This window comes from Saccoglossus kowalevskii, chromosome 14 (assembly GCF_978046115.1).
Source record: "Saccoglossus kowalevskii chromosome 14, keSacKowa6.1, whole genome shotgun sequence".
In the NCBI taxonomy this organism is placed as follows: Eukaryota; Metazoa; Hemichordata; class Enteropneusta; family Harrimaniidae; genus Saccoglossus; species Saccoglossus kowalevskii.
The window spans coordinates 20,940,300-20,958,872 of record NC_140654.1 but is presented as its reverse complement, the minus strand read 5'-3'; the positions used below and the strand labels follow the sequence as shown (position 1 = coordinate 20,958,872).

The 18,573-nt window shown below is 35.8% G+C and overlaps 1 pseudogene; it reads left to right on the top strand.

Annotated features, from left to right (window-relative positions):
* The first annotated feature begins 2,297 nt into the window (after positions 1 to 2,297).
* On the top strand, positions 2,298 to 16,585 carry LOC146734562 (beta,beta-carotene 15,15'-dioxygenase-like; annotated as a pseudogene).
* Positions 16,586 to 18,573: the final 1,988 nt, after the last annotated feature.

Here is an 18,573-nt window from a genome sequence, read left to right as displayed (position 1 = left end):
AAATATTATTTTTACTGCTTTGAACATGAATGAAGGTTTAAATATACTCGCAAACTGTCATCTGTCAAGAGAGTCTGAGCTGAGCTTCTCAGATGAAGTTTTCATCAAACAGCTCAATATCTTAAATTTCAGAATTAACATCACAAGTGTGGGGTGGTTATAACACAAGTATACACTCTCACCCAGGGTGATGGTCGTGCCGATATACAACAATTTTACCTATATTTTCGAGGACACTGATATCAATAGTTCTTGGAAAGATCATTTCAAATTGAACATCGCTTGAACTTATAACAGATGAGATGGTTTGGAGGGATAAACAAATATAGTATTGTTTTATAGAACATAATACTTACCATCACGAGTTATGTATTCGTACGTATACAGATCAAAAGGGCACATCAATTCACTTATGTTGTAAAAATAAATGATGAAACAAAAAATTGAACACAGCCGTCTGACCTTTTGAAAGATATTTCCGAAAACCACCATAAGGTCGAGGGCCGACTGGTGTTTGTAAAATTATGCCAACAGAGAGGGCAAATAATGTCAAAGCGTACAGATTTATATCTCAAAGCGTGCCGACTTATATCTCAACAAACCGGAGGCTACGTTGCAAAATATAAATATCATCTAAAAAGGTTTACAAATTATAGCGTTTAACAATTTTCTTTTGAATACAACTGCACCGGTCTACTCTGGGTATAAATAAGAATGGACTTAGTTTAAAGAGAATATCTATATTACAAACAATTGACACACGTACAAAATTACACCAGGTTAACGGAGGTAAATTTAATTTAATTTCAACACTAAATTGTCCTTGTTCAACATTCACTATAAAATACACGCGCTTTCAAATTTGAAAGCAGAACAGAAGCATACAGTCACAAATCACAACCACACTGTTCTCCACCAAATGTACATAGTGCTACAATTACTCAGTGTGGCGTCATCAGAAACTTGACACAAAATGACAATCATGTCTTCTGTTAGCAATATATTTACATATATGTGCAATATCATGAACATATTTAAACATTGAACAGTTTGTAACATACATCACATACTAATTCTAACATATATACGTTTAGCTTGCACTTGAATTGTGTGGAAATGGGGAAATACTAATAACCTTCTTAAAATAATGTCAACGCTAATATATCACATGAACAAACATATAGATATACATTCAAGGATTCCCATCGTTGTTAAAACAATTCTGAGGACGTGTAGAAAATATTAAGCACATGCGTTGTATAAGTAATACTTGCCAGTCCTCATAAATCCAAATATATATACACTGGGGAAAATGAGTATAACTACTCCAATCACAATTGGTAGAATTACGGCATTGCGGTGTTCACGATCGCGTGGTTCCATGATTACAGTCTAGGTTATGATAGGCATGTGGTACACGTATGAAGCATCGACGCATGCGCTATAACATCACAGAAACAGTGAAAAAAATGAGCAATATTGTTATTGTATGAAAAAATTAGGGTGGCCAATCGCTGTGTTGGTTGGTTGATGTAATATCATTAGCTAAACATAGTGTGTAAAAGAAAAAAGGCTTACTTTGGAAAACGTTGCAGCTAAACATAATATACCAAAACAAATAACATTTATTGTAATTTTAGCTACGAGTGAAAGGCAGGTTTATGAGGTACAATGAACCGTTGATTGGAACTCGTATTACAGCGATGAGAGGTAAAATTAATTGTCGTCCAGCATTGAATAGAATTGCCTAACAGAGACACGTTTGCAGGTGTCGTTTGATTGTGGGTGTGTAGGTTCGAATCGTCATGTTTTTGAATATTATTTACAGAAAAAATTAAAGATCTTATTCAGACTACACATGTTAACGTTGCATTTACAGCGTATAGTGGACGTGCTTCTTCGTTAATCACAGTACTGCGTCTTTCTCGAGAGACGCAAAGTACACAAGAATTAGAAAACGATTTTAAGAATACCTGCGTCTTCTAGTTATACTAATGTACATCAATTATACATCAAACAAAACTAACATATATTACATTACATGCGTGTGTAATCTTGGTAAAAATTCGATATACCCTGTATAAATATAACATCTCAATAATGAAATGATTTTGTTATCACTTATTATTAAATATCTGTAGTCTTTACTTTTTCTTTGTTTAACACATTGCAAGACTGAGACACTGAAGGATTTACAATGGAAACTTAATTTGTATATGTTGCTGACTCAACAACTTTAATTTTATTTTATTTAGGGCGCTTCGAATCATTAATTGCAACACACACATAACCTGATGATGAACAACAACTTCAAGGATCTAGTAGAAAATGATGATGTATGTGAGGCCCTTATCAAGAAAGGCAGTGTTATCCTTAACACCACATGTACAGCTTCAACGACACTGTTTCTAGTTACAGTCATTTCCAGGTAAATGAAGCGGACCATACTGGAGCAATTCCCAGTGGTTCACTATATTCACCCTAGCACATAACACGGTTCCCGAATTTGTGTTTGGTTTATTTGTTGGTACATTTCCTTCTATACAAACCTAATGCCTCTGCCTTGACCAATGAAACGTACATTTTGTATTCAACTATTATGTGGTCAGTGACTAACTGACTGAAAGACTTATATTCTGTTTAGTGATGAGAGAAAGCTGTAAAAACGGTTTACAAAGCCTAGAAATACAGGCCAAAATTACATGTGCTGTACATGAAAAGGAAAGGCCACTGAGAGAAACAATAGATCTAACATCATGAGTGTGGCAGACCGCAAATTGTTGATACAAATCTCCTAGAATATTCTAGTGTAAACCCCAAATACAGCTGAAATCCTGAAAAATAAGTTTCCCAAAGGGTTCAGTAAAAAACATTGACATCCAGCCAAAAACATTATTGAGAAGTTTGGAGAGGAATCAATTGAGAACTCGCCACTCCTGAATACCTCGTCTTAGTGGGGAAAAAGTGAACCACTTTATCGAGACTGATGATGTTTACAAACGTTTTGTATTGTGCCAGGTTTTCGCACCTGGTACAACATACATTATGATAATAGTGGTGGCGTTTATTGTATTTATTTAATTTTTAAGTTTAATGAGATCAAGTCAATTTTTACTTCAATTTTCCTGGATTTCCGTCAACCAAATAGTTGTCTTCTTTGAGCTCTCTTTGTTTTGTTTTGTAACCCCCAAAACACATCTCCCTGAATTTTGCAATCTCGTGGTAGGGGTGCTTGAACGCCCATATTACCAAATGACTGGGGACCAGACTATATTTTTTATAAAACTGCATAAATCCGTATGGCTAATCAGAGTTGGCATATCACGTGATAATTGGTTCTATTGATGTAGAAGGCCTTACGAATATGTGAGTTTGCACAAATTATTAAAATAGCCATTTTTACTCTATTTTTACTTTATTACACTCTCCAGGTTGAATTGATGTAACTATTCAAATGTTAGTTTGGTGGAATTGTAGCACGATCTCTGCGATTTGATTGGACAATGCATCCTATGTATTGCCAAAAAGTCGCACTTAAATGCACATATATGAATATGAGCTGTTATGGAATACAATACTCAAATATTGGCTGGGGAAGATGAGGGAGCTGTAGCCTGACACACAAATATGATATATAAAATTGAATCTGAATATCGTTCTTGCTCTCAGGGAAATAGAAATTTAATTTACATATCCCATGTATCAAATAGAAGAAACAATCGGATTAGATATCCCCCACTTTAACATTATCGGCGTAACTAACATTCACTAATTTTCCATACTTTAAGTTATTATAGGGAAACAGTAAAGCTGGAACAATATATATTGAAAATTCAAAATGCCCTTACCTCACAAAGTGATCTACCAATATAGACTAACTTACATTTAAATCAAATTACAATATACTACATTTTCTGCATAATCAATGATTGTGAAATTAGTTGAGAGTAGAGTGTTGTGATATTATTTTGTGTGTTGTAATTGTAATGTACAATGCCCAGTTAGCTAGCGAGGCTAGCCCAGCTGCAGAATTAGGATAGATAGCGTGTATTCTCATTGCGAATTACTTGGGCAAAACAACCGTGAACACGAGTTAATCAGTCTTCACACAGCTCCATGCCAGTGTCGTACGTTACAGTCCAGCTCCAGTGCAGTTCAGCCCAAACGTCGACGTGGCAGCTAGCAAATGTTTTCAACTTGAAGATTAGTCTGTCCAATACGGTACTGATAGAGGCAAGACATCTTGCAGTGGTTCTATGCCGTAAACCAACCTGTGTTTCACGAGAACGAGTGGTTTGCTGAGCTTGTCAATTTCTCTACATGGGCAAGTTTGAAGTAGCGTGAGATTACGGTTAGTGTTTTTGTACACTGTATTGATTCAGACCTCGTCATTTGGAGCTATAAAACTTATTTCGTCGTCGATGTTACAGTGTACGACCCAAATCTCGTTGGAACTACATGGTGCAAATTTCGGAACTCGGTAGAGCAGGCAATTCCAAACTGGGCTATTATTGTTACTATAATGTTCATTGCAAATTGTTAATTATTCCTGTTAATTGTCTATGATTATTGTCTTATTAGTTATTAAATTAGTATCATTTATTTGTCATATTCTGGATGTGTGTCTTTGTTTGACCTCCAGTGTTGCGTTCTGGAGTGCGGGATATTGACGGCTAGGTTCGCGGGTGACTAACCCGTTCGTAACAGTGAAAAACAAAGTAGTTCTTGGACATTCATTTGAAAAAGTTCATAATATTCTGAATACAATACAATTTTGCTAAAATTCAGGTTAAATTTTGTAACGCACATTTCAAGTGAATCCTGAAAACACTGGCATACAAATAATTGAGTTCAACTGTTATGAACGTGACTTCCAATATATCATGCAAATTGTTACTATAAGATAACTGTCAGGGCGCTTCTTAAACAACTGGTTTTATTCGGATGCCTTTATTTATACGACAGGAAACATAAAAAAGCTTAAAACAGGCCAATTGTTCTACTCATCCGCAGTTCACTATTCTGGTAACGTAAATTTCTCGATGGTGAATTTATTTCACATTTCTAAAATGTATACTGGTAAGGCAACCTACATCTCACCACAGACATTAGCTAGCCTTTATGCTTATTTTAAACAATGTGGACTGGTATCATAGCGTTTCTAACAAACATGTATTATATATTATACAACTTATATTATACTATACTTATATTATACAACTTACAGTTGATAAAGAAATTATATATTGTTCATATTTATAGAGCGCATCAATTTCCTCCATCAGGCCATTTAGGTGTGCATTTCATTTGAACTTGGAGCATCAACATTTCCATCAATAACATTTGCAATAATATAGTATATATATATAACTCATTGTAACTATCTAAATAGTATGTTATTTTTGGCGTATAACACTTTTCTAAAATATAACATGACAGCCGCAAATCAAAACAAATATAACTACAAGTTTAAATTAATTGAACAGAATGGACAATGCATATTCACAAAATTAACACTAACATACAAAGAGAAAAAATTGATTCCACAGGGAGCCCGGGAACTATGATCAACTTTAGGCACTCCCTGTGAGCGGGGGGGGGGGGGTATCGGCTGGTATCTAGTGTAAGAAATACACAAGGGATGAAAGCACCAGCGAGCTCATATTTTTTAAACTGGAAAAACAGAACAGAAAGCCAAAGCCTTACCTATATTTTACCTCTATCTGCAGAATAAATCAAGAAAACTGGACTATCTGTAATTAACTAATGTGTATAGCTTTGAGTCAACCTTGTATTTCTACGTGTTCGTGTGAGCAGGCGAGTCAAAGTTCCCCGAACACACGCTATAAGTAACGACGTCCCCACCATGCCAGTGAGTCTCACATGATTAACTCAGTAACATAGGCGGTGGCACGAGATGTGTGCATAAGGGGACAAGATCTGTACACTAACCTTGCGCCGCAGGCGCGACCTTACACGGGGGTCCGGTGCATGCCCCTCTTAAATTTGGAAATCTAGATTCTCTGAAACGCTATTTCCTAAATTTGAGGGTCACATTTTGCTGATACAAAGGATTTCAGCTTGATTTTGGAGGGGCGACGCCCTTCCAAAATTTTTTGAGGAGGCGACCGCCCCTCTGCCCCCCCCTGTGCAGCCGCCACAAAGGTAATACTGATTATGTCAGCTAGGAGTAGTTACTTAGTTGTTAACAAAATATGTTTTTACTTGGATCGATGACACTTAACAACCTACCACTTTGACCATAGTTACCTGACCTAAGCGAACAGCGAACGCTTGACAATATACGAGGGGGAATACAGTAACATACAATATATTTGTCACTCACACACGGATGGCACACGGAAAGTGACGCGGATGGAATACCTGTATTAGGTGACTACTCCATCTATCGTTATTCACACAATAGGTAGTGACCATCAGTTACATCTATGGAAAGCAATTCGGGACGTCGGATGGATTAATAAAATACCAACAGAGAAACATACAGAGTTGAATGTCCATTCGACGTGTGAGGTATCGGCTATTCAGTCTGTCAACGGCATAATATTTACTTAACTAGGTGGGAGTAATAGGGGGCGAATCATCACATCTTCATTACGATGACGGCTTCATGATCGACATACATACAGACAAAACATACCTTCACATTTCTAAATCAATGTCAAACAGACATACAACCTACGATTCATTTGGCATTGGTAGAATTGTTTCAACTGAAGGCGTTGCGCGAATATCATGCTGCCTCTAAGTCCATGTATCTTTCAGTGACTATCCAGTAAATAAACCCAACAGCGTCTTACCTCAAATTGACCTTTTGTATCTGGTCAAATAGTCATCACAGTTTCAGGCATTATCATATGACCGAACGATTAATCTCTAAAGATAGCGTGACCGATTCATAGTTATTGGCAGTTCTAACACTTCACATCTCTCTTGGTCACCATCGACCAAACACTTACAGGTTGGTACTATATTATTTAAAACGTGACATTGTTTTTAATTTAAATATGATTTGGCGGCACAAAATATAGACAGAATATGCAATATCTGATCAGTGTGAAATTCCCCAGCTGGTCACATTGGTCCGCCCAGAACGCATTTGGACAGATAATACGTAAGATCACAATAGTGATTATTACTGTGTTAATTTGTAGAAATTGAAAACGATATTTTTTTAATGATGGCACGTACACATTTACATGAGTTTTCAGAGCTGTGACACTGGTCATGGGAGTGTTGTTAATTCAACCCACTTAACATTGATGTAACATAATTATGTGTTTTTTTCTACTGGCACTCGCGCTTTCTAACGTTCACATATTTCATTTACGTTGAAATGTGGTATATAAGAATCAAATATAATTTTTAACATTGAAGTATTTATCAACTTATCATATTATCGTTGACCGTTACAAAGATCACATTCAAGGACGGTGTCACTTAAACCAATAGTAAAATAAGGCATGGGCAATCCCGTTTGTTTAGCCTATCAGTTCTTATATCTAGTAAACATTGCAGAGCAGCAAGATTATCATTAGATCTCATAAAATAACGCGAGATATATTCATATTCCAATCAATTATCGCGAGACATAGGTAATTCTTTTTACCTCCATGACCACACTGAAATTCAAAAGTGGCATTTACGGAAGAATTTAGCGAATCTGTGGACGATAGTTACGAACAACGCGTATAACACGTACTATGAAGTCGAACGCGACAAAAATACCACACCCTAGTTTTTACCGATAACCGGCTTACGCTGATATCCTGAGTGATATCATATATATGACACCAGCTATCCCATGTTTCGGTACCCCTGAACACAAAAAAAAACAAAATTGTTAATGCACAAAGTGGTATGATCGCTCGAAACGCAGCGAAAAAAATGTCGGAAACCATCCGCAAAATCTGCAACAGTGAGAAATATCGTTTCAAAGTAGCTCACTATATACTATTTGAGGTAAACACTAAGACATTCAGGTACTTACAACTCGCCAAAATGTTGCTCGATTCTTAAAATTCTTACAAAGCTGCAAAGGTCAAAATTTCCAGAACTCATCTCTTTTTTTTTAATATCTGGACCCGTTTTACGACGAAATAGGCAATTTCCGATAAAGCGCGGAATTTGCAGAATATTCGGTGTTCGGTTAACTTCGACGGTTTCTATGTCAATAGCACTTAGCGTGGCACACCTAGCATATACAATTAAGCCCATTAATGGATGGCAGCTTCAACAACACGCTTTCCTGTAATATTTTTACGATATTGCGTTATTGTCTTTTATAGTCAATATAAATAATATCTATTTAGTATATTCAGCCTCACGTCTTTCAGGGTGTATGTTTGAAATCGCGAAGTTTCAAGTGATACCTTAAATGGTAGTCGTCACGCTACGCATGCGCGAGATATAGGTCAAAAACAAAAACATCAATACTGGTTCATTATCGAAATTGTGAATACTATGGCTCAACATGAAGCAAGATTTGTGCTATTTGTAAACAACGAGCATTTTCCGTGAAACCACATTAGTACATTTGTGTATGTTCATTTTTCCAGATTTTATTTGACTCAAAGCTATAAAACGTGGGATTATTATGAGTGGGATATGGACGTATCTAAGGTCGCTTGGGCAACGACGTATTCTCCTATTGTATGTATAGTTAAATCCATAGTTACCTGAGTGAACATGAGTACTCGGTCTCTTGAATTGCGACAGGAATTGAAAATCCATTAAAATAAATCGCACAGTCTTCTTTATACCAGAATAAAGTAATGATGTAAATGGGTCTAAGTGACGCATGTGCAGCTGACACAATCGATATTGTTTTCATTTGTAGACTTCATTGGATGGGAACTGCTTTTTTTTACATATTTGATATAGTCGATTTGAAAGCAATGTCCCACATATCTACACCATTTTCACATTATTGAACACTTCCTCACGCCGACTTATGTGTCAATCATTCTTTACTATTATTCTGAGTTCACGTTCTCATCTAGCACCAAGAACAGTTCGAAAAATGGTCCATTTTCAGCGATTATTCTGCCCTTAATCCAAATATTGCTTTCTGGAAGATTGGAGATAATGTTGAAACCGTGACAGAAGCTAGTTTCGGTTAGTTACCGGTATAGTTTTTAAAATCTTTGTGTATATGCATTAAGACTGTACAACTACGGTGGTGAAACATAACAAATATTGGGTTGTAATATTGGAGTTAAAGCTATTTTGGTTAAAGCTTTGGAGTTATGATAGACAATAAGCCGTAAACAGCGCTTGTAAATTATATTTTTTGAACAAAATCAAACGACAGCAGCAAGACGAACGAGGCACATTAAACGCACAATTCATTTTGTTAGTTTTGACGTATATTTATTCACTGCGCAAGGCTGATTTTTTCCGAATCTATCTATCTAATTTCCTTATTGCCTGTGCTTGAATATATAAAAGATAACATGTCATTCATAGAACTATGGATCGATCTTGAGACTCTTGACACCAAGGGAGCATATCCGTTCAAAGATGTTAACTTCGGGCTGCCTCCATATATGGTGAATTTGAATAATCCGGCACACGAACACACTGACGCTGACGATGTAACTCTGTATAGTTCTGCACTCATGTTTGATATGCGTGATAGTGAAAACATCAATGCGTGGTATGTATAATATAAAGTAAAATATATTGTATATAGGTGCATATTGTTATTGTGTCACAGAGGGCGAACAAGCTCTGCAAAAAATGTTTACAAGTAATAGGCACGAGACCATGCTTTGTGTGGAGGTTCCCGAGATGAGTGGATTGCGCAAAAATTTAAATGTATAAAATAATGTGCCCGAAAAAGATTTCCCAAAATAAACCACAAACAACTGATGCGTCAATATAATTGTGTTTGTACAACACAAACACAATTACTTAATTAAATAATTTATTCATTAAGTTTTTATGCAGTGTCGTGAATAAATTTATTCATTAATATATTCAAAGGCGAATGGTGTATAAAATCCAGAATGACGAACGGATACCTTTAGCGTCTTAGCAGGCGGTCCCTTCAATCTGAGCCAATGTGTGGATGATGGTTACCCTGACTTTGATCTACCCGGTGGTTAGAGAATTATTTTATTATTCCAACATCGAATTTTTTCATGGATGTATGCAAAAACCTACGTGAGTTGACTATATTGTTTACTACATTGGTATTTGTATAACAAAATGATATAACCACGAAGTCAGACTTTTTTACAGAATACACAAGTACTGTATAAATAATCATTCCTCACTTTTTTCACAAAACAATTCTGTTATTTAAACATGTATGCACGTTTATCATGGACTTGAATCTTTAACATTTGTTCACTTGCTATACATTGATGTTTTTTTTCAATCGATGTAGATTTGTTAGCGTGGTTTCGATAATCAACATTATCATTCTGCACATGTTTTTAAAGCTATGAAATTATTGAAACACAATTTACAGACACTGTGAAATTCAACTGGTTCGGGAGATCATGATGCGTGATTCCCTTTGAAAAACGTTATTGCCACGTAGGGATAATTCTGAAGGGCGACTATGAATTCGCACATTTTCTGAATGGAATTATACGCATACAGCACAATGTTTATTACAGTGTATACGCTGGAAAATGCATCTCAACACACTATATGTTTACTGCTCACTTGATTGAATGGAGTCAACCTTTCTCTCCCTAACTGTGGCCTTCTTCAGTGACTACAAATGATAATGAAATTGTATCATTATAACTGAAAATAACAGGCAAAATATAAAATGAAAACGAAATAAATCTCAAAAAATGTGAAATTGTAACAAAGAAAACTAAAACAAATGCTGTAAAACATCATGCCGCAGGGGTAGAAGTTTATGATAGTAGCTCTTAGCGTATGATGCGCCCTAACTGTCCACTATTGATCCTTTGGTGTATGGGTAGTTTGCTTGCAGCCATTTTTCCATCGAAATGGTTCTAGTTTTTTTGCGTAGCTTGTTTTCGCATTTATTTATTTTTTATTACGCATATAAATAACATGTCGTTTATAGGGTGGTCGATGCTATTGAAATGTATGGCTACTGATGTGTCTAGATTGAGTCATACTGTTGCAAGGTGGTTGTTAAATCTGTCGTTTCTTTGTCTCCCCTACGTATGTGATTAAATATATTACATTTCTAATGTTGCATTTTATGTGATAATTTATTCTGATAAATGCTAGTTTTGTGTGAATATTTACATATTTAACATCAAAACCTTCAATATTAAACAAATACCACGTTCCCATCTTTACGTACTGAATCAGTCACTAAGTTGTCAAAAATGCCATCTCGGATCAACCTAATGTTACCTGTCGGATCAATATGAATTCTGACATAATATTTTTTAAATGATATGCAAATGTGGTGAATATGTCGTCTATGAAACATAAATTATACAAAGTGGTTGGATGATGGTGAACATGATAATAGTAATTTGTGGAGTTTTGTCCATATATTGCCAGGTGCATTATTTATTTGTGTTAAACTGAAAACTATTGTTATTAAGTATAAGTGTTGGTGACATTAAAACCACTGGTTGTTCAGTTCTTGCTAATTATTTTTGAGGAAGAAAAAAAACAGGCTCAACGACACATATATATATATTGTTGGACTCTGTTTTAAAATAATAAATGGTTATTTCCAGTGAACATGTTATCAATTGTACGTGGTAGAGCGTTTATAACATAAACTATTGACTGAAAATTTCCTATTTCAGTGTCAGACCCAGATGATCCAGTACTTCCCACCTTTCTGACCGGTTATGAATTTCGATCAGATATTCCGACGAGATTTGTCTTCGTAAGCCGTGAAACCAACGACGTAGTAGGAGAATTTTCCACACCAGATGGGTTGTTTATAACACATCAGGTATGAAAGACTGAACTACTGATGTAAGGCTAAACATTATTTTAGATACATCATTTACAATAAATAGTTAATTTATCAGGCGAAATATTATTATATATATTTATTTATGCCGACTGATTAGTTTAACACAATAGCTCAATTCAGCTGTACAGGTGATTGGTTTGTATTCTGACGTAGAATTCTTATCTATACCATGGCATTTCTAAAACTGAATGTTATGAGTGCATATGCTCAAATTTAACATGATGTGTGAATATTGATGTGCTGGTAGCAAAAGAATTCATTCTGAGCATTATCCATATATATTTATTAATATAAAATGTATAGACTGGAGACATCATAATTGCCCCCCAAATCAAGCTGAAACTCTTTTTATCAGCAAAATTTACTTCTAGAATTGCAGGAAATAGCTTTTCAAAGGGTCTAGACTTCAACATTTTTCAAGGTGAGCATGCCACCGGACCCCCTCTAGTAAGTTCGCGCCTCTGGCGAGAGGAATAGTGAGCAGATCTCGCCCCACCATGCAAAGTGTTATGCCGCCGCCTCTGTAATTTGAAATTTATTTAACTATTATTTACGCATATAATCGGCGGGAAAAAATGCAAACATTTTTATATTTTGATTAAACATACTATAGTCCACCATATATTAAACGAATCAGATATTATTACTTTAACACAACATACAAAAGCAGAGTTGATTTTTTGATTAATTTAATCTACTAATTCTGTGTTTTTCATTATCTGTCGATTGTATAACGGGAAAATATCGTTTTATGGTAAAGTAATGAATCATGATAATAAGCTATCACTATTGAGATATATACATGTGGATAAACAAAGAATTGATGATTAATTTGTGTGTTGCAGCTCAATTCTTATGAACTGGATGGCAAAATGTACTTAGATATGTTGACATACTCGTGGGATGTATACAGATATTTCGATTTGGAAGAAATTGTAGCTGGACCAGTAAGTTATTTCATAAACATCAATTTGCAATGTTTCATGCAAGCAAATATTTTTTAGCACAACTATACATTAAATGTTGGCGATCTGCCTATAGCTACTATTATAATTTGACAAACTTTCTGACTAAGTTTTGCAATATTACAATCATTGTTTGTATCTAGGGCACAAAGAGAACAGTGGTAGAGCGGTTTGTAGTTGATATGAATGATTGGACGCTTATTGACAGAATTGATCTTTATCCATCGGGCTATCAAGTTGTTGATTTTTCAACCATCAACTATTATAATTATAACACTAAACCCTACACGTATGCGTACATGGCAGGCTTAGACCCAGTACCAAATACGGTTATCAAGGTAAGTTGATAAATTATTTGTATGCTATACAAGGATGGTACAATGCAGTTTAGTGATCGCAACGATACAAGGTCAATGGGAATACAATGAGCCCGTTGTCTCTTTGGCAAGATACATATGTGTTTAAATCCCGCCAGTGGTAGTAATGAACAAGAACTGTTTTTCTGCTGTTGTTCTTCTCGCACTGTTATCTTTTGTCAGTAAACATCGATTATTACATGGATGCTAACAACCTATTGTTTGCTATTCACATTCGCTTGTTTATCTTGGTGTACAGCCTCACTTTCGTCACAAACTAAAGAAATTGTGATTCCCCAGTTAAGTCACAAATGTCTTCAGAATCTATCTCCGACTGCAACAAAATGTACCACCTCAATAATGAATTGAAGGTGTTAATGTATAAACGCAGGTTTTTTTTAAATGTAGCTTTATTACATACAAAACATGCTACACATTTTAAAAGACCAGAGCATACATGAGTTTATGAAATGTATTATCTTCGTTTTGGTAATTCAGTTGGTGAAGGCGTTTCAAATTCGACTAGCTCCCAGAAATTATGTCAAATTTACGTTTAGGGAATAATGTTTGTCTTCGTTGTTGTTGTCGTCGTTGACTCCGTCTCAAGTTTTATGTCGTATGGTTACAATAACACAAACATTTATTTTTCCTTCCTTTCAACTTGGATATTATATTAACTAGCCCACGAACTCAACCAAATTCAAATATGGAACATGTTGTATGTTTATTTTTCCAAAATATTCTTTAAATTTCAATTAAAATAGTTTTATTCCTTTGGTTACAATAACCCAAAATGTTTTATTTGATCATCTTCAAATTTGAGAGTCGGTTTCGTTATGAAATTCTGGTGCAACTATCAATTGTAATTTTCAAGGATTAAGTGAATTAAACGTACAATCCACAATTCAATGAGCAAAACTACAAGAGAACGTGGATCTTATAAGTAAAATCTTATAAGCTAATCAACTTCCAACTTTCCTTAATAACTACAAAATACAAGTTGGGAGAATGAGTTATGTGTATAATCGTTCACCCAGTACAGCTTTTATGGACACTTATAAAATGGTCACATCTATCACATCAACGGATCGATTATTGCTTTTCAATATGTAAATTAGTGGTAAAGTAAATGTAATACTAGTAGTATCCGACGTCGTCTTTTACACTAATTATATTTTGTAATAATTATTTATAGCCTTGTTAGTTATGCGAATTAAGAATATTTTTAGTATGTTCCACCTGGGTTAGAATTCCAAAATGTAAACAGCGTTAAACCATAACTGTCTACATATACAAGTGCCCACGAACATGTATATATTATATAAATTAAATAAATACCCTGTACCCAATAACCGTGAATGTGGGACATAACATCAAATTGGCGTCGTTTTACTGAATAAAGAATAAATCATTTACATAGGTTTATGGGACCGGAGTTTTAAATGTTCATAATAATTTGGTATTAGTTCAATCTTAAGTTATGCACAGGTGTGCTGACGTTGACTTTATATTGACTTAAACACGAACCCAATTATATTATATTTATACACATATCATTGAGATTAGTTATGAATATTTTTTATTTATTGCACACAGTTGAACGTTGAAACAAAATCAGCACTGTATTGGGGTCCATACGATGGTTTGATAACAAGTGAGCCAATATTTGTCCCTACTCTTGACGCCGTTGACGAAGACGATGGTGTTGTACTTGTCGATGTACTGGACACACATACTGAGACAGGTAACGCTAGCTTTGTATTCTAAACCGATGTATATGATAGCCATGTTAATGCAACATATTTATGTAGTTAATGAGCAATAACTGTCAATACGAACATTCACGAAGCCTGAATACATAGACAAACATTATTTACCTTAGTTAATTCGAGCTATATTATGTTTTACGAGGTAAACCTAATGAGTTACGTTCGTTTTACAGGAATGGTCATAGTGCTGGATGCGAAGGATTTCTCCGAGATCGGCAGGGCGATTTCGCCTGAACTTTTGCCGTTTGGTTTACACAGCAAATTTGTTGCTCAGAAAGTGGAGATGAAAGAGCCACCAATATCTCGTAGCGGGAGTGCTAGTATACAATTCAATATTTGGATAATGTGCTATGTCTTTCTATTGTATTGTACATATTGATGATTCATTGGCATATCTAATAGTATGCAATGTCTGCAACACAACTACAACAATAAGTGCCAAGTTTTGCTAAACGTTTCGACAGGTTTATTGAAATATACATATAAAATACAAAGTTAAATTAGAATATTTTACAAGGAATAATTAATTCATTAATAGTTGCTGAAACAATGTGCAGATCCATGAAACGCCTAATAAATTGTCAATAAATTATTCTTTAACTGTAGTTTTTTAATTTTCACACGCAAATGTTATGAAATGTAGATTGCGATATTTTCCATCTTTTGTGTAAGAATATATGCTGTTGATTCACAAACAGATAAAATGATGCTTTCAATGCCCGTTATGGGCTGTTCAATCATATTTAAGTCATATAGAACACTTTACTAAATGGACCTTAATTGGACCATTAAGTTTGTTAAGTTTTTACCCCGGGGGCGGCAAATGCTACTACTGAATGGAATTACTAGCTTGCTGTCATGTTCCACTTCGGACCATTATTCAGTTGAATAATGACTTCCTTATAACTTGCCTCATATGTCTATCTTAATATTGTACAGTAGGGTGTGGTATGAAGTAATATGTTGCTGTGCAAAGTCCTATGACGTGGAAATCTGGACAGTTTGGCCTCACAACCAATTCAGGCTCCTTCCACCACCCCTCTGCTATCCCATGTTTTCCTCTCAATAACAGATTCTGGATTGAAATCATGTTTCAAGGTATCTAATCTTTCTTCTATATTGGCCTGCTCGTTTCTCAACATGATCATATGCTAACTTGCATTCATCAGCCTGGCATGTCTGCCATACATGAGGAAGGAAGGGGAGATATTCTGTTACACCACTTTTTCTACAGTTATTATTATGCATGCACTAAAGGTCCAACATGCTGTCACCAGTCCTGATTCTGTTCTTCAATCAAAGAGCTTAACATACCGAGGAAATTCTCATTGAAACACTCATGTTGGCCATTTTTTTGTGGAAGTCATTGTCTTGTATGAGACTTGGCTACACATGTCATTTCAAATAGATGTTAGTATCACTCCAATTTCAAAATTCCTCTCACTCATGGTCTGACTTACTCGTGTTTCTGCTGCGAATTTTGTTGTTTTGTTCATTGTAGGTAGAGCTAAAGCACGTGAAGTCGTGAGTTCTCATTAGCATATCCGATCAGCCTTTTTCTAGAGTGCGGTAATCTATGCTCGACATCTCAAGTGACCTTGTAATCTTGATATTAACCGATGGAAATTTAGCTCTCCCATCAGCAGTGACTCTGCACCTGGCACACTTTTATAGGATCGCACTTTTCTCGCCACATCTCTTGTCATCTTTCAGTGCATCATCAGCTTTACTGGATCTGTGCAGCACACTATTTCTCAAACCTAGCTTTTCCCATTCCTCAAGGGCAGTCTCCACATCAGCATGCTCAGCTATGTGTTCTCTGTTATCAAGTCTGCACCCATTCAAAGAACTTGTACACTCTTTCAACCACTGATCCCCATGTCAGGTATCATATATTTTGAGGCACTTGACAACCATAAGAACTTGGTTCAGCTAATGCTGAGGCAATGCAGGTGATGCTACACACAAAACTCCGCACCTGGCATTGTAACCACCAACTGACTCCGGCATACAGCAATCACTTCTCAGATGTCATAACCTCTTTCTTGGGCTCAGCTGGTGGTCGCAAATGGATATTTGCACTCCACAGTTCACTCCAACTCAGGCTTATGGACTGCATGTTTGTTCTTATTACCTCACGTGACATATAAACCAATAGTAATTCCATACAAGGGCATTGCTATTTTAGTAACATTCTTCACCCATTATTGTTTTCACATCTTTTTCTGGCATTAGCCATACCTGCAGGGCTACAGTCATGGCAAAATCTATCCGTACTCCATCTTTGGGAACATTATGCCCTCACCTCTTTCCTGAAAAATTGACATTTATTAGCTACAACCTTCAAACAATTGTCTCAGCCTCTCAAGATTATCAAGGAATGAGACACTACATACAACCACATCATTTTGTTACACTAGACATGTCCTAATTGCCAAGTCAGCAAGACACTTCCCATCACCATTTGAAAGGGGCTGTTTCTCTTTACATATGAATAATGTAAATTTGAATTTGAACACTTTCATTTAGCTTATCTGGTGTAAATAAATAAATACAAAGGGGCTAGCGCTGCCTGAAAGACCCACATGAAGACTGTTGCACTCAACTGATGGGACAATGTCACACTCATCCATACTCATTTGCCAGTAACCAATTTTTACGTCAACAGTTGAGAACCATTCAGCACCCTTGTGCATCCATGATCTATTCTATCCTGGGTAGTGCTTAGACATGAATAGCTTCATGTTTAACGAATGCAATATGGGCAACATATGAACTGTTTAATTCCCTGATTCTCCACTGTCTAGCATTCCCCTTAGGATCTTTTTAACACACATCTGGTATACATATTATAATGCAGGGCTTTGCTATATAAACTATAGCATACTGTTAAACATGACTAATTTTTCATTTGTATTTCAAGTACATGCGTTGGCTTGGCCTATGTAGGCGCGTCCGTACTTCTGCCTATATCTGTTAAAGCATTGAGGGATTATCACCTCGTGCAAGAGTACTGGAACACAGAAAGTATGACAATGCTAACAGCGTCACCGACCGTCTATGGCTGGGGCAGTGAATCACGACAGTGAATAGTTGAAAAAACTACTAAATGCCATTGGACAAAGTTATATTAAATCATCTATAGTAGGGCCCTACTATACAATTGTTTGGATGGGCATATTGAATTATATGGGGAGATTGAGTTTTGGGGTTATGGTTCAGGTCAGGGGTGAGGAACTCTGTTGTTATATTTTTCTGAGAGCTCTATATAATTAATCTATTTATTGAGAACTTATGTGTTTAATTTGCTGTGTTAAAAGGGAACCTCTCAATCCCATGGATTGCATCAAATGTTTATGGGTAATTGAGTCTGCCTCTGTCCACTAAATAAATGAATGCTTATCTTTCCCCTGTCGCGCTAATCCTGAAGCACAGCCTCTTTTGTGCCCTTGAATGTGACAACATTCGCTTTACCATTAATTTTAATTATAGTTATTTTATTACCATAGTGTACTTGCAGTTTGCTC